The sequence below is a fragment of the Cherax quadricarinatus genome, chromosome 97 (assembly GCF_038502225.1).
Source record: "Cherax quadricarinatus isolate ZL_2023a chromosome 97, ASM3850222v1, whole genome shotgun sequence".
In the NCBI taxonomy this organism is placed as follows: Eukaryota; Metazoa; Arthropoda; class Malacostraca; order Decapoda; family Parastacidae; genus Cherax; species Cherax quadricarinatus.
In genome coordinates, this window is record NC_091388.1 from 3,747,507 (window position 1) to 3,770,302 (window position 22,796).

Consider the following 22,796-nt stretch of genomic DNA (forward strand, 5'->3'; position numbering starts at 1 on the left):
AACCTACCTTACCTTAACCTAGCCTACCCTAACCTACCTTACCTTAACCTAGCTTACCCTAACCTACCTTACCTTAACCTAGCATACCCTAACCTACCTTACCTTAACCTAGCCTACCCTAACCTAGCTTACCTTAACCTAGCTTACATTAATTTACCTTACGTTATCCTAGCTTACCCTAACCTACCTTACCTTACCTAGCTTACCCTAACCTACCTTACCTTAACCTACCTTACCCTAACCTACCTTACCTTAACCTACCTTACCTTAACCTACCTTACCTTAACCTACCTTACCTTAACCTAGCTTACATTAACCTACCTTACCTTAACCTAGCTTACCCTAACCTACCTTACCTTAACCTACCTTACCTTAACCTACCTTACCTTAACCTAGCTTACCCTAACCTACCTTACCTTAACCTAGCCTACCCTAACCTAGCTTACCTTAACCTAGCTTACATTAACCTACCTTACGTTAACCTAGCTTACCCTAACCTACCTTACCTTAACCTACCTTACCTTAACCTACCTTACCTTAACCTAGCTTACCCTAACCTACCTTACCTTAACCTAGCTTACCCTAACCTACCTTACCTTAACCTACCTTACCCTAACCTACCTTACCTTAACCTACCTTACCTTAACCTACCTTACCTTAACCTGCCTTACCTTAACCTAGCATACATTAACCTACCTTACCTTAACCTAGCTTACCCTAACCTACCTTCCCTTAACCTACCTTACCTTAACCTACCTTACCTTAACCTAGCTTACCCTAACCTACCTTACCTTAACCTAGCTTACACTAACCTACCTTACCTTAACCTAGCTTACCCTAACCTACCTTACCTTAACCTAGCTTACCCTAACCTACCTTACCTTAACCTAGCTTACCCTAACCTACCTTACCTTAACCTAGCCTACCCTAACCTACCTTACCTTAACCTAGCTTACCCTAACCTACCTTACCTTAACCTACCTTACCTTAACCTAATTTACCTTAACTTAGCCTACCCTAACCTACCTTACCTTAACCTAGCTTACCCTAACCTACCTTACCTTAACCTAGCCTACCCAATCCTGCCTTACCTTAACCTAGCCTACCCTAACCTTCCTTACCTTAACCTAGCTTACCCTAACCTACCTTACCTTAACCTAGCCTACCCTAACCTGCCTTACCTTAACCTAGCCTACCCTAACCTACCTTACCTTAACCTAGCTTACCCAAACCTACCTTACCTTAACCTAGCCTACCCAATCCTGCCTTACCTTAACCTAGCCTACCCTATCCTACCTTACCTTAACCTAGCCTACCCTAACCTACCTCACCTTAACCTAGCCTGCCCTAACCTACCTTACATTAACCTAGCTTACCCTAACCTACCTTACCTTAACCTAGCTTACCCTAACCTACCTTACCTTAACCTAGCCTACCCTAACCTACCTTACCTTAACCTAGCTTACCCTACCCTACCTGACCTTAACCTAGCCTACCCAATCCTGCCTTACCTTAACCTAGCCTACCCTAACCTACCTTACCTTAACCTAGCCTACCCTAACCTACCTTACCTTAACCTAGCTTACCCTAACCTCCCTTACCTTAACCTAGCTTACCCTAACCTACCTTACCTTAACCTAGCCTACCCTAACCTGCCTTACCTTAACCTAGCCTACCCTAACCTACCTTACTTTAACCTAGCTTACCCTAACCTACCTTACCTTAACCTAGCCTACCCAATCCTACCTTACCTTAACCTAGCTTACCCTAACCTACCTTACCTTAACCTAGCTTACCCTAACCTACCTTACCTTACCCTAGCCTACCCAATCCTGCCTTACCTTAACCTAGCCTACCCTAACCTACCTTACCTTAATCTAGCCTACCCTAACCTACCTTACCTTAACCTAGCCTACCCTAACCTACCTTACCTTAACCTAGCTTACCCTAACCGACCTTACCTTAACCTAGCTTACCCTAACCTACTTTACCTTAACCTAGCCTACCCTAACCTACCTTACCTTAACCTAGCCTACCCTAACCTACCTTACCTTAACCTAGCTTACCCTAACCTACCTTACCTTAACCTAGCCTACCCTAACCTATCTTACCTTAACTTAGCTTACCCTAACCTACCTTACCTTAACCTAGCTTACCCTAACCTACCTTACCTTAACCTAGCCTACCCTAACCTACCTTACCTTAACCTAGCTTACCCTAACCTACCTTACCTTAACCTAGCTTACCCTAACCTACCTTACCTTAACCTAGCCTACCCTAACCTACCTTACCTTAACCTAGCTTACCCTAACCTACCTTACCTTAACCTACCTTACCTTAACCTAGCTTACCCTAACCTAGCCTACCCTAACCTACCTTACCTTAACCTAGCCTACCCTAACCTACCTTACCTTAACCTACCTTACCTTAACCTACCTTACCTTAACCTAGCTTACCCTAACCTAGCCTACCCTAACCTACCTTACCTTAACCTAGCCTACCCTAACCTACCTTACCTTAACCTACCTTACCTTAACCTACCTTACCTTAACCTAGCTTACCCTAACCTACCTTACCTTAACCTAGCCTACCCTAACCTACCTTACCTTAACCTAGCTTACCCTAACCTACCTTACCTTAACCTAGCCTACACAATCCTGCCTTACCTTAACCTAGCCTACCCTAACCTACATTACCTTAACCAAGCCTACCCTAACCTACCTTACCTTAACCTAGCTTACCCTAACCTACCTTACCTTAACCTAGCCTACCCTAACCTACCTTACCTTAACCTAGCTTACCCTAACCTACCTTACCTTAACCTAGCTTACCCTAACCTACCTTACCTTAACCTAGCCTACCCTAACCTACCTTACCTTAACCTAGCTTACCCTAACCTACCTTACCTTAACCTACCTTACCTTAACCTAGCTTACCCTAACCTAGCCTACCCTAACCTACCTTACCTTAACCTAGCCTACCCTAACCTACCTTACCTTAACCTACCTTACCTTAACCTACCTTACCTTAACCTAGCCTACCCTAACCTACCTTACCTTAACCTAGCTTACCCTAACCTACCTTACCTTAACCTAGCCTACCCTAACCTACCTTACCTTAACTTAGCTTACCCTAACCTACCTTACCTTAACCTAGCTTACCCTAACCTACCTTACCTTAACCTAGCTTACCCTAACCTACCTTACCTTACCCTAGCCTACCCAATCCTGCCTTACCTTAACCTAGCCTACCCTAACCTACCTTACCTTAACCTAGCCTGCCCTAACCTACCTTACCTTAACCTAGCCTACCCTAACCTACCTTACCTTAACCTAGCTTACCCTAACCGACCTTACCTTAACCTAGCTTACCCTAACCTACTTTACCTTAACCTAGCCTACCCTAACCTACCTTACCTTAACCTAGCCTACCCTAACCTATCTTACCTTAACTTAGCTTACCCTAACCTACCTTACCTTAACCTAGCTTACCCTAACCTACCTTACCTTAACCTAGCCTACCCTAACCTACCTTACCTTAACCTAGCTTACCCTAACCTACCTTACCTTAACCTAGCTTACCCTAACCTACCTTACCTTAACCTAGCCTACCCTAACCTACCTTACCTTAACCTAGCTTACCCTAACCTACCTTACCTTAACCTACCTTACCTTAACCTAGCTTACCCTAACCTAGCCTACCCTAACCTACCTTACCTTAACCTAGCCTACCCTAACCTACCTTACCTTAACCTACCTTACCTTAACCTACCTTACCTTAACCTAGCCTACCCTAACCTACCTTACCTTAACCTAGCTTACCCTAACCTACCTTACCTTAACCTAGCCTACCCTAACCTACCTTACCTTAACTTAGCTTACCCTAACCTACCTTACCTTAACCTAGCTTACCTTAACCTACCTTACCTTAACCTAGCTTACCCTAACCTACCTTACCTTAACCTAGCCTACCCTAACCTATCTTACCTTAACTTAGCTTACCCTAACCTACCTTACCTTAACCTAGCTTACCCTAACCTACCTTACCTTAACCTAGCTTACCCTAACCTACCTTACCTTAACCTAGCTTACCCTAACCTACCTTACCTTAACCTAGCTTACCCTAACCTACCTTACCTTAACCTAGCTTACCCTAACCTACCTTACCTTAACCTAGCTTACCCTAACCTACCTTACCTTAACCTAGCTTACCCTAACCTACCTTACCTTAACCTAGCTTACCCTAACCTACCTTACCTTAACCTAGCTTACCCTAACCTACCTTACCTTAACCTAGCTTACCCTAACCTAGCCTACCCTAACCTACCTTACCTTAACCTAGCCTACCCTAACCTACCTTACCTTAACCTAGCTTACCCTAACCTACCTTACCTTAACCTAGCTTACCCTAACCTAGCCTACCCTAACCTACCTTACCTTAACCTACCTTACCTTAACCTACCTTACCTTAACCTAGCTTACCCTAACCTAGCTTACCCTAACCTACCTTACCTTAACCTAGCTTACCCTAACCTACCTTACCTTAACCTACCTTACCTTAACCTAGCCTACCCTAACCTACCTTACCTTAACCTAGCTTACCCTAACCTACCTTACCTTAACCTAGCCTACCCTAACCTACCTTACCTTAACCTAGCTTACCCTAACCTACCTTACCTTAACCTACCTTACCTTAACCTACCTTACCTTAACCTAGCTTACCGTAACCTACCTTACCTTAACCTAGCTTACCGTAACCTACCTTACCTTAACCTACCTTACCTTAACCTACCTTACCTTAACCTACCTTACCTTAACCTACCTTACCTTAACCTAGCTTACCGTAACCTACCTTACCTTAACCTAGCTTACCGTAACCTTCTTTACCTTAACCTACCTTACCTTAACCTACCTTACCTTAACCTACCTTACCTTAACCTACCTTACCTTAACCTACCTTACCTTAACCTAGCTTACCCTAACCTACCTTACCTTAACCTACCTTACCTTAACCTAGCCTACCCTAACCTACCTTACCTTAACCTAGCTTACCCTAACCTACCTTACCTTAACCTACCTTACCTTAACCTAGCCTACTCTAACCTACCTTACCTTAACCTAGCTTACCCTAACCTACCTTACCTTAACCTACCTTACCTTAACCTAGCCTACTCTAACCTACCTTACCTTAACCTAGCTTACCCTAACCTACCATAATCAGAACCATAACTTCCTGACTACACTTATAACTAAATATAACATAACTTCTAAGCATGTATAGACAACATACCCTGGGTATGACATGCTTAATACATTAACACACTAACTTGCTTAGATATCAACAAAAAAAATACCACGGGTGGGGTTAGAACCCGCGATCAGAGTCAAAAAACTCCAGACCGTGGGTTCTATTCCCGCCGACTGGAGTTTACAGTCGAGTTGAGATCCAGGAACCATTACGTGTCTGTGTAACCTTCAGGATGGCTATGTATACCAAGGCTATATAATAAATACTGTTAAACTAACGTGTTTTCCCTGTCATAATAATAATAATAATAATAATAATAATAATAATAATAATAATAATAATAATAATAATAATAATACCTATATTTACTAGCAGTACACGACACAACTTATACAGACCATAGCTCACACCAATGACATACTACTATATAGAAAGTCACTTGTTATGTTGAGCATTTCCCGTAAATTATGTCAGTTTTGTCCCAGGATGTGATCCCACAAGTGTGACCATGGCGTAATAGCGCACAAAATGCGCGCTAAAGGAATAACAGGAAAAGTCGGTCGATGGATCTATAATTTCCTCACTAACAGAACACAGAGAGTAGTCGTCAACAGAGTAAAGTCCGAGGCAGCTACGGTGAAAAGCTCTGTTCCACAAGGCACAGTACTAGCTCCCATCTTGTTCCTCATCCTCATATCCGACATAGACAAGGATGTCAGCCACAGCACCGTGTCTTCCTTTGCAGATGACACCCGAATCTGCATGACAGTGTCTTCCATTGCAGACACTGCAAGGCTCCAGGCAGACATCAACCAAATCTTTCAGTGGGCTGCAGAAAACAATATGAAGTTCAACGATGAGAAATTTCAATTACTCAGATATGGTAAACATGAGGAAATTAAATCTTCATCAGAGTACAAAACAAATTCTGGCCACAAAATAGAGCGAAACACCAACGTCAAAGACCTGGGAGTGATCATGTCGGAGGATCTCACCTTCAAGGACCATAACATTGTATCAATCGCATCTGCTAGAAAAATGACAGGATGGATAATGAGAACCTTCAAAACTAGGGAGGCCAAGCCCATGATGACACTCTTCAGGTCACTTGTTCTATCTAGGCTGGAATATTGCTGCACTCTAACAGCACCTTTCAAGGCAGGTGAAATTGCTGACCTAGAAAATGTACAGAGAACTTTCACGGCGCGCATAACGGAGATAAAACACCTCAATTACTGGGAGCGCTTGAGGTTTCTAAACCTGTATTCCCTGGAACGCAGGAGGGAGAGATACATGATTATATACACCTGGAAAATCCTAGAGGGACTAGTACCGAACTAGCACACGAAAATCACTCACTACGAAAGCAAAAGACTTGGCAGACGATGCACCATCCCCCCAATGAAAAGCAGGGGTGTCACTAGCACGTTAAGAGACCATACAATAAGTGTCAGGGGCCCGAGACTGTTCAACTGCCTCCCAGCACACATAAGGGAGATTACCAACAGACCCCTGGCAGTCTTCAAGCTGGCACTGGACAAGCACCTAAAGTCAGTTCCTGATCAGCCGGGCTGTGGCTCGTACGTTGGTTTGCGTGCAGCCAGCAGCAACAGCCTGGTTGATCAGGCTCTGATCCACCAGGAGGCCTGGTCACAGACCGGGCCGCGGGGGCGTTGACCCCCGAAACTCTCTCCAGGTAAACTCCAGGTAAACACCAGTCCACTAACACCCAGGATGTGACCCACACCAGTCCACTAACACCCAGGATGTGACCCACACCAGTCCACTAACACCCAGGATGTGACCCACACCAGTCCACTAACACCCAGGATGTGACCCACACCAGTCCACTAACACCCAGGATGTGATCCACACCAGTCCACTAACACCCAGGATGTGACCCACACCAGTCCACTAACACCCAGGATGTGACCCACACCAGTCCACTAACACCCAGGATGTGACCCACACCAGTCCACTAACACCCAGGATGTGACCCACACCAGTCCACTAACACCCAGGATGTGACCCACACCAGTCCACTAACACCCAGGATGTGACCCACACCAGTCCACTAACACCCAGGATGTGACCCACACCAGTCCACTAACACCCAGGATGTGACCCACACCAGTCCACTAACACCCAGGATGTGACCCATACCAGTCCACTAACACCCAGGATGTGACCCACACCAGTCCACTAACACCCAGGATGTGACCCACACCAGTCCACTAACAACCAGGATGTGACCCACACCAGTCCACTAACACCCAGGATGTGACCCACACCAGTCCACTAACACCCAGGATGTGACCCACACAAGTCCACTAACACCCAGGATGCCACCCACACAAGTCCACTAACACCCAGGATGTGACCCACACCAGTCCACTAACACCCAGGATGTGACCCACACCAGTCCACTAACACCCAGGATGTGACCCACACAGGTCCACTAACACCCAGGATGCCACCCGCACCAGTCCACTAACACCCAGGATGCCACCCACACCAGTCCACTAACACCCAGGATGCCACCAACACCAGTCCACTAACACCCAGGATGTGACCGACCCCAGTCCACTAACACCCAGGATGTGACCCACACCAGTCCACTAACACACAGGATGTGACCCACACCAGTCCACTAACACCCAGGATGTGACCCACACCAGTCCACTAACACCCAGGATGTGACCCACACCAGTCCACTAACACTCAGGATGTGACCTACACCAGTCCACTAATACCCAGGATGTGACCCACACCAGTCCACTAACACCCAGGATGTGACCCACACCAGTCCACTAACACCCAGGATGTGACCCACACCAGTCCACTAACACCCAGGATGTGACCCACACCAGTCCACTAACACCCAGGATGCGACCCACACCAGTCCACTAACACCCAGGATGCCACCCACACAAGTCCACTAACACCCAGGATGTGACCCACACCAGTCCACTAACACCCAGGATGCCACCCACACAAGTCCACTAACACCCAGGATGTGACCCACACCAGTCCACTAACACCCAGGATGTGACCCACACCAGTCCACTAACACCCAGGATGTGACCCACACCAGTCCACTAACACCCAGGATGCCACCCGCACCAGTCCACTAACACCCAGGATGCCACCCACACCAGTCCACTAACACCCAGGATGCCACCCACACCAGTCCACTAACACCCAGGATGTGACCGACCCCAGTCCACTAACACCCAGGATGTGACCCACACCAGTCCACTAACACCCAGGATGCCACCCACACGAGTCCACTAACACCCAGTATGCCACCAACACCAGTCCACTAACACCCAGGATGTGACCCACACCAGTCCACTAACACCCAGGATGCCACCCACATCAGTCCACTAACACCCAGGATGTGACCCACACCAGTCCACTAACACCCAGGATGTGACCCACACCAGTCCACTAACACCAAGGATGTGACCCACACCAGTCCACTAACACCCAGGATGTGACCCACACCAGTCCACTAACACCCAGGATGCCACCCACACTAGTCCACTAACACCTAGGATGTGACCCACACTAGTCCACTAACACCCAGGATGTGACCCACACCAGTCCACTAACACCCAGGATGCCACCCACACCAGTCCACTAACACCCAGGATGTGACCCACACCAGTCCACTAACACCCAGGATGCCACCCACACCAGTCCACTAACACCCAGGATGTGACCCACACCAGTCCACTAACACCCAGGATGTGCCCCACACCAGTGCACTAACACCCAGGATGCCACCCACACCAGTTCACTAACACCCAGGATGTGACCCACACCAGTCCACTAACACCCAGGATGTGACCCACACCAGTCCACTAACACCCAGGATGCCACCCACACCAGTCCACTAACACCCAGGATGGCACCCACACCAGTCCACTAACACCCAGGATGTGACCCACACCAGTCCACTAACACCCAGGATGTGACCCACACCAGTCCACTAACACCCAGGATGCCACCCACAGCAGTCCACTAACACCCAGGATGTGACCCACACCAGTCCACTAACACCCAGGATGTGACCCACACCAGTCCACTAACACCCAGGATGCCACCCACACCAGTCCACTAACACCCAGGATGTGACCCACACCAGTCCACTAACACCCAGGATGTGACCCACACTAGTCCACTAACACCCAGGATGCCACCCACACCAGTCCACTAACACCCAGGATGTGACCCACACCAGTCCACTAACACCCAGGATGTGACCCACACCAGTCCACTAACACCCAGGATGCCACCCACACCAGTCCACTAACACCCAGGATGCCACCTACACCAGTCCACTAACACCCAGGATGCCACCCACACCAGTCCACTAACACCCAGGATGCCACCCACACCAGTCCACTAACACCCAGGATGCCACCCACACCAGTCTACTAACACCCAGGATGCCACCCACACCAGTCCACTAACACCCAGGATGCCACCCACACCAGTCCACTAACACCCAGGATGCCACCCACACCAGTCCACTAACACCCAGGATGCCACCCACACCAGTCCACTAACACCCAGGATGCCACCCACACCAGTCCACTAACACCCAGGATGCCACCCACACCAGTCCATAAACACCCAGGATGCCACCCACACCAGTCCACTAACACCCAGGATGCCACCCACACCAGTCCACTAACACCCAGGATGCCACCCACACCAGTCCACTAACACCCAGGATGCGACTCACACCAGTCCACTAACACCCAGGATGCCACCCACACCAGTCCACTAACACCCAGGATGCGACTCACACCAGTCCACTAATACCCAGGATGCGACTCACACCAGTCCACTAACACCCAGGATGTGACCCACACCAGTCCACTAACACCCAGGATGTGACCCACACCAGTCCACTAACACCCAGGATGTGACCCACACCAGTCCACTAACACCCAGGATGCCACCCACACCAGTCCACTAACACCCAGGATGCGACTCACACCAGTCCACTAACACCCAGGATGCGACTCACACCAGTCCACTAACACCCAGGATGTGACCCACACCAGTCCACTAACACCCAGGATGTGACCCACACCAGTCCACTAACACCCAGGATGTGACCCACACCAGTCCACTAACACCCAGGATGTGACCCACACCAGTCCACTAACACCCAGGATGTGACCCACACCAGTCCACTAACACCCAGGATGTGACCCACACCAGTCCACTAACACCCAGGATGTGACCCACACCAGTCCACTAACACCCAGGATGGGACCCACACCAGTCCACTAACACCCAGGATGTGACCCACACCAGTCCACTAACACCCAGGATGTGACCCACACCAGTCCACTAACACCCAGGATGTGACCCACACCAGTCCACTAACACCCAGGATGTGACCCACACCAGTCCACTAACACCCAGGATGTGACCCACACCAGTCCACTAACACCCAGGATGTGACCCACACCAGTCCACTAACACCCAGGATGGGACCCACACCAGTCCACTAACACCCAGGATGTGACCCACACCAGTCCACTAACACCCAGGATGTGACCCACACCAGTCCACTAACACCCAGGATGTGACCCACACCAGTCCACTAACACCCAGGATGTGACCCACACCAGTCCACTAACACCCAGGATGTGACCCACACCAGTCCACTAACACCCAGGATGTGACCCACACCAGTCCACTAACACCCAGGATGTGACCCACACCAGTCCACTAACACCCAGGATGTGACCCACACCAGTCCACTAACACCCAGGATGTGACCCACACCAGTCCACTAACACCCAGGATGTGACCCACACCAGTCCACTAACACCCAGGATGCCACTCACACCAGTCCACTAAGAAAGAAAGAAAGATTTCGTTCGGATTTTTAACCCCGAAGGGTTAGCCACCCAGGATAACCCAAGAAAGTCAGTGCGTCATCGAGGACTGTCTAACTTATTTCCATTGGGGTCCTTAATCTTGTCCCCCAGGATGCGACCCACACCAGTCGACTAACACCCAGGTACCTATTTGCTGCTAGGTGAACAGGACAACAGGTGTAAGGAAACGTGTCGGAATTTCCACCCGCCGGGAATCGAACCCGGGCCCTCCGTGTGTGAAGCGGGAGCTTTACCCACCAGACCACCGGGCCACCCAGGTACCTATTTTACTTAAGGGAAACACAGACAACCGTTGTAAGGAAACACGCTCAATATTTCTACCCTCTCTAGGAATCGAACCTGGACCTTTGCCGTATGAAGTGAGAGCTTTAGCCATGGGGCACCGTCATTGTAGCAATTACAGTCATGCGCCGAATAACGACGTTTCGGCCAACACTGGACCGCATAACGACGCTTCGGTCAACGATGCTTCGCATATACGGCGGTATAAACAAACCTACTGCGCTGCCAGACGTGTGAAAATACATCACATACAATTATTTACAGCAAATATTTCATAATGATAATAAACAACTATGTTACTGGTTTATGTATTTACTATACCGTACTTTTTATCGTTATTCTAGAGTGTACTCTTTCAACTTACAAAAAAAACAAAAGTGTACTGTAAAACAGTATGGGCTGCTACGCCGGCAGCCTAATACCTCTGTTTATTTCCGTATTTCCTAAAATAGATTAAGAGAGGACGTGAAGAGAGACATGAGCATATATTTACTAATTTTTTTTGTAAATGCTATTGAAAAAAACGTATCTGAAATTTCATAGCACGTAAAAAGAGGTGTATAATATGGAATGGGGCAGGAGACGCAACATTCCCCCAATGAAAAGCAGGGGTGCCACTAGCATGATAAGAGACAACACAATAAGTGTCAGGGATCCAAGACTGTTCAACTACCTCCCAGCATACACAAGGGGGATTATCAATAGGCCCCTGGTTGTCTTCAAGACCCCTGGTTGTCTTCAAGACCCCTGGTTGTCTTCAAGGCCCCTGGTTGTCTTCAAGACCCCTGGTTGTCTTCAAGACCCCTGGTTGTCTTCAAGACCCTTGGTTGTCTTCAAGACCCCTGGTTGTCTTCAAGACCCCTGGTTGTCTTCAAGATCCCTGGTTGTCGTCAAGACCCCTGGTTGTCGTCAAGACCCCTGGTTGTCTTCAAGGCCCCTGGTTGTCGTCAAGACCCCTGGTTGTCTTCAAGACCCCTGGTTGTCTTCAAGGCCCCTGGTTGTCTTCAAGACCCCTGGTTGTCTTCAAGACCCCTGGTTGTCTTCAAGGCCCCTGGTTGTCTTCAAGACCCCTGGTTGTCGTCAAGACCCCTGGTTGTCTTCAAGACCCCTGGTTGTCTTCAAGACCCCTGGTTGTCTTCAAGACCCCTGGTTGTCTTCAAGACCCCTGGTTGTCTTCAAGACCCCTGGTTGTCTTCAAGACCCCTGGTTCTCTTCAAGACCCCTGGTTGTCGTCAAGACCCCTGGTTGTCTTCAAGACCCCTGGTTGTCTTCAAGACCCCTGGTTGTCTTCAAGGCCCCTGGTTGTCTTCAAGACCCCTGGTTGTCGTCAAGACCCCTGGTTGTCTTCAAGACCCCTGGTTGTCTTCAAGGCCCCTGGTTGTCTTCAAGACCCCTGGTTGTCTTCAAGACCCCTGGTTGTCTTCAAGACCCCTGGTTGTCGTCAAGACCCCTGGTTGTCTTCAAGACCCCTGGTTGTTTTCAAGACCCCTGGTTGTCGTCAAGACCCCTGGTTGTCTTCAAGGCCCCTGGTTGTCTTCAAAACCCCTGGTTGTCTTCAAGACCCCTGGTTGTCTTCAAGGCCCCTGGTTGTCGTCAAGACCCCTGGTTGTCTTCAAGACCCCTGGTTGTCTTCAAGGCCCCTGGTTGTCGTCAAGACCCCTGGTTGTCTTCAAGACCCCTGGTTGTCTTCAAGACCCCTGGTTGTCTTCAAGACCCCTGGTTGTCTTCAAGGCCCCTGGTTGTCTTCAAAACCCCTCGTTGTCTTCAAGACCCCTGGTTGTCTTCAAGGCCCCTGGTTGTCGTCAAGACCCCTGGTTGTCTTCAAGGCCCCTGGTTGTCTTCAAAACCCCTCGTTGTCTTCAAGACCCCTGGTTGTCTTCAAGGCCCCTGGTTGTCGTCAAGACCCCTGGTTGTCGTCAAGACCCCTGGTTGTCTTCAAGACCCCTGGTTGTCTTCAAGACCCCTGGTTGTCTTCAAAACCCCTGGTTGTCTTCAAGACCCCTGGTTGTCAAGACCCCTGGTTGTCTTCAAGACCCCTGGCTGTCGTCAAGACCCCTGGCTGTCTTCAAGATCCCTGGTTGTCTTCAAGACCCCTGGTTATCTTCAAGACCCCTGGTTGTCTTCAAGACCCCTGGTTATCTTCAAGACCCCTGGTTGTCTTCAAGACCCCTGGTTGTCTTCAAGGCCCCTGGTTGTCTTCAAGACCCCTGGTTGTCTTCAAGACCCCTGGTTGTCGTCAAGACCCCTGGTTGTCTTCAAGACCCCTGGTTGTTTTCAAGACCCCTGGTTGTCGTCAAGACCCCTGGTTGTCTTCAAGGCCCCTGGTTGTCTTCAAAACCCCTGGTTGTCTTCAAGACCCCTGGTTGTCTTCAAGGCCCCTGGTTGTCGTCAAGACCCCTGGTTGTCTTCAAGACCCCTGGTTGTCTTCAAGGCCCCTGGTTGTCGTCAAGACCCCTGGTTGTCTTCAAGACCCCTGGTTGTCTTCAAGACCCCTGGTTGTCTTCAAGACCCCTGGTTGTCTTCAAGGCCCCTGGTTGTCTTCAAAACCCCTGGTTGTCTTCAAGACCCCTGGTTATCTTCAAGGCCCCTGGTTGTCGTCAAGACCCCTGGTTGTCTTCAAGGCCCCTGGTTGTCTTCAAAACCCCTCGTTGTCTTCAAGACCCCTGGTTGTCTTCAAGGCCCCTGGTTGTCGTCAAGACCCCTGGTTGTCGTCAAGACCCCTGGTTGTCTTCAAGACCCCTGGTTGTCTTCAAGACCCCTGGTTGTCTTCAAGACCCCTGGTTGTCTTCAAAACCCCTGGTTGTCTTCAAGACCCCTGGTTGTCTTCAAGACCCCTGGTTGTCGTCAAGACCCCTGGCTGTCTTCAAGATCCCTGGTTGTCTTCAAGACCCATGGTTATCTTCAAGACCCCTGGTTGTCTTCAAGACCCCTGGTTGTCTTCAAGGCCCCTGGTTGTCTTCAAGACCCCTGGTTGTCTTCAAGACCCCTGGTTGTCTTCAAGACCCCTGGTTGTCGTCAAGACCCCTGGTTGTCTTCAAGACCCCTGGTTGTTTTCAAGACCCCTGGTTGTCGTCAAGACCCCTGGTTGTCTTCAAGGCCCCTGGTTGTCTTCAAGACCCCTGGTTGTCTTCAAGACCCCTGGTTGTCTTCAAGACCCCTGGTTGTCGTCAAGACCCCTGGTTGTCTTCAAGACCCCTGGTTGTTTTCAAGACCCCTGGTTGTCGTCAAGACCCCTGGTTGTCTTCAAGGCCCCTGGTTGTCTTCAAAACCCCTGGTTGTCTTCAAGACCCCTGGTTGTCTTCAAGGCCCCTGGTTGTCGTCAAGACCCCTGGTTGTCTTCAAGGCCCCTGGTTGTCGTCAAGACCCCTGGTTGTCTTCAAGACCCCTGGTTGTCTTCAAGACCCCTGGTTGTCTTCAAGACCCCTGGTTGTCTTCAAGGCCCCTGGTTGTCTTCAAAACCCCTGGTTGTCTTCAAGACCCCTGGTTGTCTTCAAGGCCCCTGGTTGTCGTCAAGACCCCTGGTTGTCTTCAAGGCCCCTGGTTGTCTTCAAAACCCCTGGTTGTCTTCAAGACCCCTGGTTGTCTTCAAGGCCCCTGGTTGTCGTCAAGACCCCTGGTTGTCTTCAAGACCCCTGGTTGTCTTCAAGACCCCTGGTTGTCTTCAAAACCCCTGGTTGTCTTCAAGACCCCTGGTTGTCTTCAAGACCCCTGGTTGTCTTCAAGACCCCTGGCTGTCGTCAAGACCCCTGGCTGTCTTCAAGATCCCTGGTTGTCTTCAAGACCCCTGGTTATCTTCAAGACCCCTGGTTGTCTTCAAGACCCCTGGTTGTCTTCAAGACCCCTGGCTGTCTTCAAGGTCCCTGGTTGTCTTCAAGACCCCTGGTTGTCTTCAAGACCCCTGACTGTCTTCAAGGCCTCTGGTAGTCTTCAAGGCCCATGGCTGTCTTCAAGACCCCTGGTTATCTTCAAGACCCCTGGCTGTCTTCAAGACCCCTGGCTGTCGTCAAGATCCCTGGCTGTCTTCAAGACCCCAGGTTGTCTTGAAGACCCCTGGTTGTCTTCAAGACCCCTGGTTGTCTTCATGACCCCTGGCTGTCTTCAAGACCCCTGGCTGTCTTGATGATCCCTGGCTGTCTTCAAGACCCCTGGCTGTCTTCAAGACCCCTGATTATCTTCAAGACCCCTGGTTGTCGTCAATACCCCTGGCTGTCTTCAAGACCCCTGGTTGTCTTCAAGACCCCTGGCTGTCGTCAAGACCCCTGGCTGTCTTCAAGACCCCTGGCTGTCTTCAAGGCCCCTGGCTGTCTTCAAGACCCCTGGTTATCTTCAAGACCCCTGGCTGTCTTGAAGACCCCTGGCTGTCGTCAAGATCCCTGGCTGTCTTCAAGACCCCAGGTTGTCTTGAAGACCCCTGGTTGTCTTCAAGACCCCTGGTTGTCTTCATGACCCCTGGCTGTCTTCAAGACCCCTGGCTGTCTTGATGATCCCTGGCTGTCTTCAAGACCCCTGGCTGTCTTCAAGACCCCTGGTTATCTTCAAGACCCCTGGTTGTCGTCAATACCCCTGGCTGTCTTCAAGACCCCTGGTTGTCTTCAAGACCCCTGGCTGTCGTCAAGACCCCTGGCTGTCTTCAAGACCCCTGGCTGTCTTCAAGGCCCCTGGTTGTCGTCAAGACCCCTGGTTATCTTCAAGACCCCTGGCTGTCTTCAAGGCCTCTGGTTGTCTTCAAGGCTCCTGGCTGTCTTCAAGGCCCTGGTTGTCTCCAAGACCCCTGGTTGTCTTTAAGACCCCTGGTTGTCTTCATGACCCCTGGCTGTCTTCAAGACCCCTGGCTCTCTTGATGATCCCTGGCTGTCTTCAAGACCCCTGGCTGTCTTCAAGACCCCTGATTATCTTCATGACCCCTGGTTGTCGTCAATACCCCTGGCTGTCTTCAAGACCCCTGGTTGTCTTCAAGACCCCTGGCTGTCGTCAAGACCCCTGGCTGTCTTCAAGACCCCTGGCTGTCTTCAAGGCCCCTGGCTGTCTTCAAGACCCCTGGTTATCTTCAAGACCCCTGGCTGTCTTGAAGACCCCTGGCTGTCGTCAAGATCCCTGGCTGTCTTCAAGACCCCAGGTTGTCTTGAAGATCCCTGGTTGTCTTCAAGACCCCTGGTTGTCTTCATGACCCCTGGCTGTCTTCAAGACCCCTGGCTGTCTTGATGATCCCTGGCTGTCTTCAAGACCCCTGGCTGTCTTCAAGACCCCTGGTTATCTTCAAGACCCCTGGTTGTCGTCAATACCCCTGGCTGTCTTCAAGACCCCTGGTTGTCTTCAAGACCCCTGGCTGTCGTCAAGACCCCTGGCTGTCTTCAAGACCCCTGGCTGTCTTCAAGGCCCCTGGTTGTCTTCAAGACCCCTGGTTATCTTCAAGACCCCTGGCTGTCTTCAAGACCCCTGGCTGTCGTCAAGATCCCTGGTTATCTTCAAGACCCCTGGTTGTCGTCAATACCCCTGGCTGTCTTCAAGACCCCTGGTTGTCTTCAAGACCCCTGGCTGTCGTCAAGACCCCTGGCTGTCTTCAAGACCCCTGGCTGTCTTAAAGGCCTCTGGTTGTCTTCAAGGCTCCTGGCTGTCTTCAAGGCCCTGGTTTTCTCCAAGACCCCTGGTTGTCTTTAAGACCCCTTGCTGTCTTCATGAGCCCTGGCTGTCTTCAAGACCCCTGACTGTCTTCATGATCCCTGGCTGTCTTCAAGACCCCTGGCTGTCTTCAAGACCCCTGGCTGTGTTCAAGACCCCTGGCTGTGTTCAAGACCCCTGACTATCTTCAAGAAGTTGCTAGACAGATACCTAAACCCAGTACCTGATCAGCCGGACTGTGATTCCTACGTCGGTTTACGTGGGGCCTACAGTAGCAGCCTGGTTAATCAGACCCTGATCCACCACGAGGCCTGGTCACAGACCGGGCCGCGGAGGCGTCGTTCCCACGAAAGCCTCTCCAGGTATATAATTCTCTCAAGGTGTGTGAAGCAGAGAATAAGCTAAGACTCCTTACTGCTGGATCACTGCTGGAAGCTAATATACAAGCTGGTAGATCTTAAGACTACGGGGATTTATGAGACAGATAGGCTATCTTAGATAAGATATCAGGTGAAGGTAATTACCTGGAGATAGGAGTAAGGGTGGTGGGTGGAAGGCGTCTATAAGGCTCCACCTCTCCCAGTGTACTTCGCACCTTTGCCTGGTACCTGCACCTTTGCCCGGTATCTGCACCTTTGACCTCTATAGGTTTTCGGGTAAGTTGCTTTCGTCACACCAACCCAGACACAACACACGTCTCTGGCTCACAATGGAAAGGACACGGGTTCGATTCCTTGATGTATGGGAGCAAATCCCTTTGCACCTGATGCCAAGGTGTTAGTTGACTGTTGTAGGTGCAGTTTACAAGTGGTGAGACGTTTGGGACAGTCTCCTAACACCTGCTGCCCCTGTAAAATACCAGTAAATAGGTACTTGGAAGTTAGTCACATGTTGTGGGTCGCATCCTGGGTAAAGAGGAACTAACGACCCCAACAGAAATAAGACACACTGGCTTATTAACCTCTCCCACTGCCAAGAATAAGCCACACTGCTACACCTCCAACCACTGTATACAACCCCCCAAAAAATGGCGGCAAACGAAAAATAGTCCAGGACCCCAATGGGTCCTGGTTACCTGGAGTTTACCTGGTTATCCCAGGTTGTCTACACATATACTGCTATGTATAATAAGACTTAAGAAATCGTAATGAAACGATTTATTTGCAATCGTGTCATTACGATTTCTTAAGTCATGTTGACGGCAGTGAAGGGACTTGAGCTAGAGTTCGTCACGGCCACGCTAGCTGGAGATTCGTCTGTAAAAACTTGCATTTGTGGTCACAGAGGTGCCTGTGCTAACTTTCCTATGGTGTAGAAATATACCTAGTTGGATGAATCTTATTGTGGCTAGCTGGTCTAGTGGCTAGCGCGACGGGCTGGAGTTTTGAGACTCTATGACCGCGGGTTCAATCCCGGCCGGGGGTATGGTTGATGTATGATAATCTATGTATCTGTGTATACCTGAATAAACTTCCAGTAACTTATAGACACTGGAAGGAGTTCCTGTAACAATTATATATACGTGTGTGTCTGTGTGTGTACTCACCTAATTGTGCTCTCCTAATTGTGGTTGCAGAGGTCGAGACTCAGCTCCTGGTCCCGCCTCTTCACCGAGTGCTACTAGGTCCTCTCTCTCCCTGCTCCATGAGCTTTATCATACCTCATCTTAAAGCTATGTATGGATCCTGCCTCCACTACATCACTTCACAGACTATTCCACTTCCTGACAACTCTGTGACTGAAGAAATACTTCCTAACATCCCTGTGACGCATCTGTGTTTTCAACTTCCAACTGTGACCCCTTGTTGCTGTGTCACATCTCTGGAACATCCTGTCTTTGTCCACCTTGTCAACTCCTCGCAGCATTTTGTATGTCCTTATCATGTCTCCCCTGACCCTCCTGTCCTCCAGTGTCGTCAGGCCAATTTCCCACAACCTTTCTTCGTAGGACATACCCCTTAGCTCTGGAACTATCCTTGTTGCAAACGTTTGCACTTTCTCTAATTTCTTGACGTGCTTGACCAGGTGCGGGTTCCAAACTGGTGCTGCATACTCCAGTATGGGCCTGACGTACACGGTGTACAGTGTCTTGAACGATTCCTTACTAAGGTATCGGAACGCTATTCTCAGGTTTGCCAGGCGCCCATATGCTGCAGCAGTTATCTGGTTGATGTGTGCCTCCGGAGACATGCTCGGTGTTATACTCACCCCAAGATCTTTCTCCTTGAGTGAGGTTTGCAGTCTCTGTCCACCTAGACTATACTCTGTCTGCGGTCTTCTTTGCCCTCCTCCAATCTTCATGACTTTGCATTTGGCGGAGTTAAATTCGAGAAGCCAGTTGCTGGACCACGCGTCCAGTCTGTCCAGGTCTCTGAAGTCCTGCCTGGTCCTCATCTGATTTAATTCTCCTCATTAACTTCACATCATCTGCAAACAGGGACACTTCTGAGTCTAACCCTTCCGTCATGTCGTTCACATATACCAAAAATAGCACTGGTCCTAGGACCGACCCCTGTGGGACCCCGCTCGTCGCAGGTGCCCACTGTGTGTGTGTGTGCGTGTGTGTGTGCTCACCTAATTGTGGTTGCAGGGGTCGATTCATAGCTCCGGGCCCCGCCTCTTCACTGTGTTAATCGTTCATTTAGAAATACTTATCATCTATTTAGACCTAGTTATCATGCATTTAGACCTAGTTATCATGCATTTAGACCTAGTTATCAAGCATTTAGACCTAGTTATCATGCATTTAGACCTAGTTATCATGCATTTAGACCTAGTTATCATGCATTTAGACCTAGTTATCATGCATTTAGACCTAGTTATCAAGCATTTAGACCTAGTTATCATGCATTTAGACCTAGTTATCATGCATTTAGACCTAGTTATCATGCATTTAGACCTAGTTATCATGCATTTAGACCTAGTTATTAATCATTTAGACCTAGTTATCGTCTGTTTAGACATATATCGTCCCACAGATCTACCATATTTACATGGTAGGATAACAAGTACTATTACCTACCATCTTTACCATACTATGGTACCATAACACACACACACACTGCTGACAGACTTGATCCTTCACACAAAACACCTGCCGACCACCAGCAGCAACAGCTTAACCAGGCAAACTCCAGACGAGCCTGGCCCATAGCCGGGCTTCAGGAGTAGACTCATCAGAGGCATAGTAAGAGTAAAGGCATACCTCCAACACTTTCTATAGGTCAGCTACATTCACCATCATTCACTCCATCACTGTCTTGCCAGAGGGGTGCTTTACACTACTGTTATAAAAGTGGCACATTCACACCCATCCTTCAGATTAGCAATCACCGAGCATTACCTCTCTGGTACAGCTCTGAACTGTCTACTAGAGAGTACTGGTGACCTCAAAACAATACCTGGAGTATACCTGGAGAGGATTTCAGGGGTCGACGCCCCTGCGGCCCGGTCGGTAAGCAGGCCTCGTGGTGGATCAGAGCCTAATTAACCAGGCTGTTACTGTTGGCCACACGTAAACCGACGTAGGAATGACAGCCTGGCTGGTCAGGTACTGACTTTAGGTGACTTTCCAGCACCTTCTTGAAGACTGTCAGAGGTCTATTGGTAATCCCCCTTATGTATGCTGGGAGGCACTTGAACAGTCTTGGACCCCTGACACTTATTGTGTTGTCTCTTTGCCTATAAGAAATACTACCATGATTTTTAAAGGGGTGGAGGGGTAAGCCAGTGGAAGGCCTCGGTCAGATGACCAAAAGCTCCAGCTGTGGGCCATCACATAACTAAGACAAGAGTCAGGCAACACTTGTCCTGTTTCCTGACAAACCTTACCTAACCTAACTACAAGTCTAGGTCTAGCACTCGCAGGCAACAAGGACACTCATCGCACTCAGCTCACACACTGAGGTCCGTGGTTCGATCCCCGGTAAGGGTGGAAACATTAGGACGTGTTCCCTTAAGACACCTGCTGTCCCTGTTCACTTAGCAGGTACCTGGGTGCTAGTGGACTGGTGTGGGTTGCATCCTGGGTGTTAGTGGACTGGTGTGGGTCACATCCTGGGTGTTAGTGGACTGGTGTGGGTCACATCCTGGGTGTTAGTGGACTGGTGTGGGTCACATCCTGGGTGTTAGTGGACTGGTGTGGGTCACATCCTGGGACAAAACTGACATAATTTACGGGAAATGCTCAACATAACAAGTGACTTTCTATATAGTAGTATGTCATTGTTGTGAGCTATGGTCTGTATAAGTTGTGTCAGGTACTGCTAGTAAATATACATATTATTATTATTATTATTATTAGTATTATTATTATCATCAAAAGAGTGGAATGATGGTGAGAGATGTCTGGAAAGTATAAAGAATGAGAGATAACGAGATACAGGTGATAAGAGAGAGTGAGATATTACGTTAGTGTCTTCTGGGTGGCTGGTATCTCCCAGCCTCACCACTGCTGCCTTACACCAAGCTTATATATACCAGATACCATGTATCACCACCATCACTACCATCACCACAACAACCATTACCACCATCCTCACTACCACCATCATGTGTGTATATATATATATATATACACTGGGGATACATGGCTGTCAGTGTATACTAGTCACTGACAGGTACGTATAATTTGCCAGGAAACAGGACAAGTGTTTCCTAACGCTGGTCTTAGTCACATAATAACCCACAGCTGGAGATTTTGGCCATCTGACCGATACCTTCCACTGGCTTACCCATCCACCCCTTTAAAAATCACTGACGGATACATAATCTTGTATTTATGTGTGCTGGAGCACATCCATGGTCTGGCCCCTACCTACCTACCTACCTGTAAACACCCTCTCTCTCTCTCTCTCTCTCTCTCTCTCTCTACCTCTCTCTCTCAGCACACCAGCTCACTCATTCACTATATATTATACAAGTAGTGAACATTGAACTGTGGGAGAGAGGTGATGCAGGTGCCAGTGATTGAAGTTAAAATACTTTCTCCCAGGTAAATATACCCACACATATCCCACCTTCATTATGTACCTCATACCCATCCTGTGGGTGGTAGTCAGCACATTACACTGGTACATAATGGGTCCAGGGACTGTATCTCAACACTACAGAGGTACATAATGGGTCTAGGTACAAGGTACAAAGGTAATAAACTTCAGTCTGTGTCTGAAGGAACTTTACGGAGATGGTAGCGCACTCACCTCACACACTGAGGTTCGGGGATCGATCCCTGGTACGGGTGGAAAATGTATTTTCTTAAGACACCTGCTGTCCATGTTCACCTAGCAGTAAAATAGGTACCAGGGTGTTAGTGGACTGGTGTGGGTCACATACTGGGTGTTAGTGGACTGGTGTGGGTCACATACTGGGTGTTAGTAGACTGGTGTGGGTCACATCCTGGGTGTTAGTGGACTGGTGTGGGTCACATCCTGGGTGTTAGTGGACTGGTTTGGGTAACATCCTGGGTGTTAGTTGACTGGTGTGGGTCACATCCTGGGTGTTAGTGGACTGGTGTGGGTCACATCCTGGGTGTTAGTGGACTGGTGTGGGTCACATCCTGGGTGTTAGTGGACTGGTGTGGGTCACATCCTGGGTGTTAGTGGACTGGTGTGGGTCACATCCTGGGTGTTAGTGGACTGGTGTGGGTCACATCCTGGGTGTTAGTGGACTGGTGTGGGTCACATCCTGGGACAAAACTGACATAATTTACGGGAAATGCTC

General features: G+C 49.3%; 2 protein-coding genes across 4 annotated transcripts in view; one reads left to right on the forward strand and one right to left on the reverse strand.

Annotated features, from left to right (window-relative positions):
• Positions 1 to 17,456, reverse strand: part of Bap60 (Brahma-associated protein 60) — a 74,795-nt gene extending 57,339 nt beyond the window's left edge. The window contains exon 1 of the mRNA XM_070105133.1: positions 17,299 to 17,456. The gene's annotated coding sequence lies outside the window, so the exon portion shown is untranslated. The remainder of the gene's footprint in view (positions 1 to 17,298) is intronic.
• Positions 17,457 to 17,596: 140 nt separating this feature from the next.
• Positions 17,597 to 22,796, forward strand: part of LOC128705035 (hepatocyte nuclear factor 4-gamma-like) — an 85,569-nt gene continuing 80,369 nt past the window's right edge. For all 3 annotated transcript variants that reach the window (XM_070105129.1, XM_070105128.1, XM_070105130.1), the window contains exon 1: positions 17,597 to 17,731. The gene's annotated coding sequence lies outside the window, so the exon portion shown is untranslated. The remainder of the gene's footprint in view (positions 17,732 to 22,796) is intronic.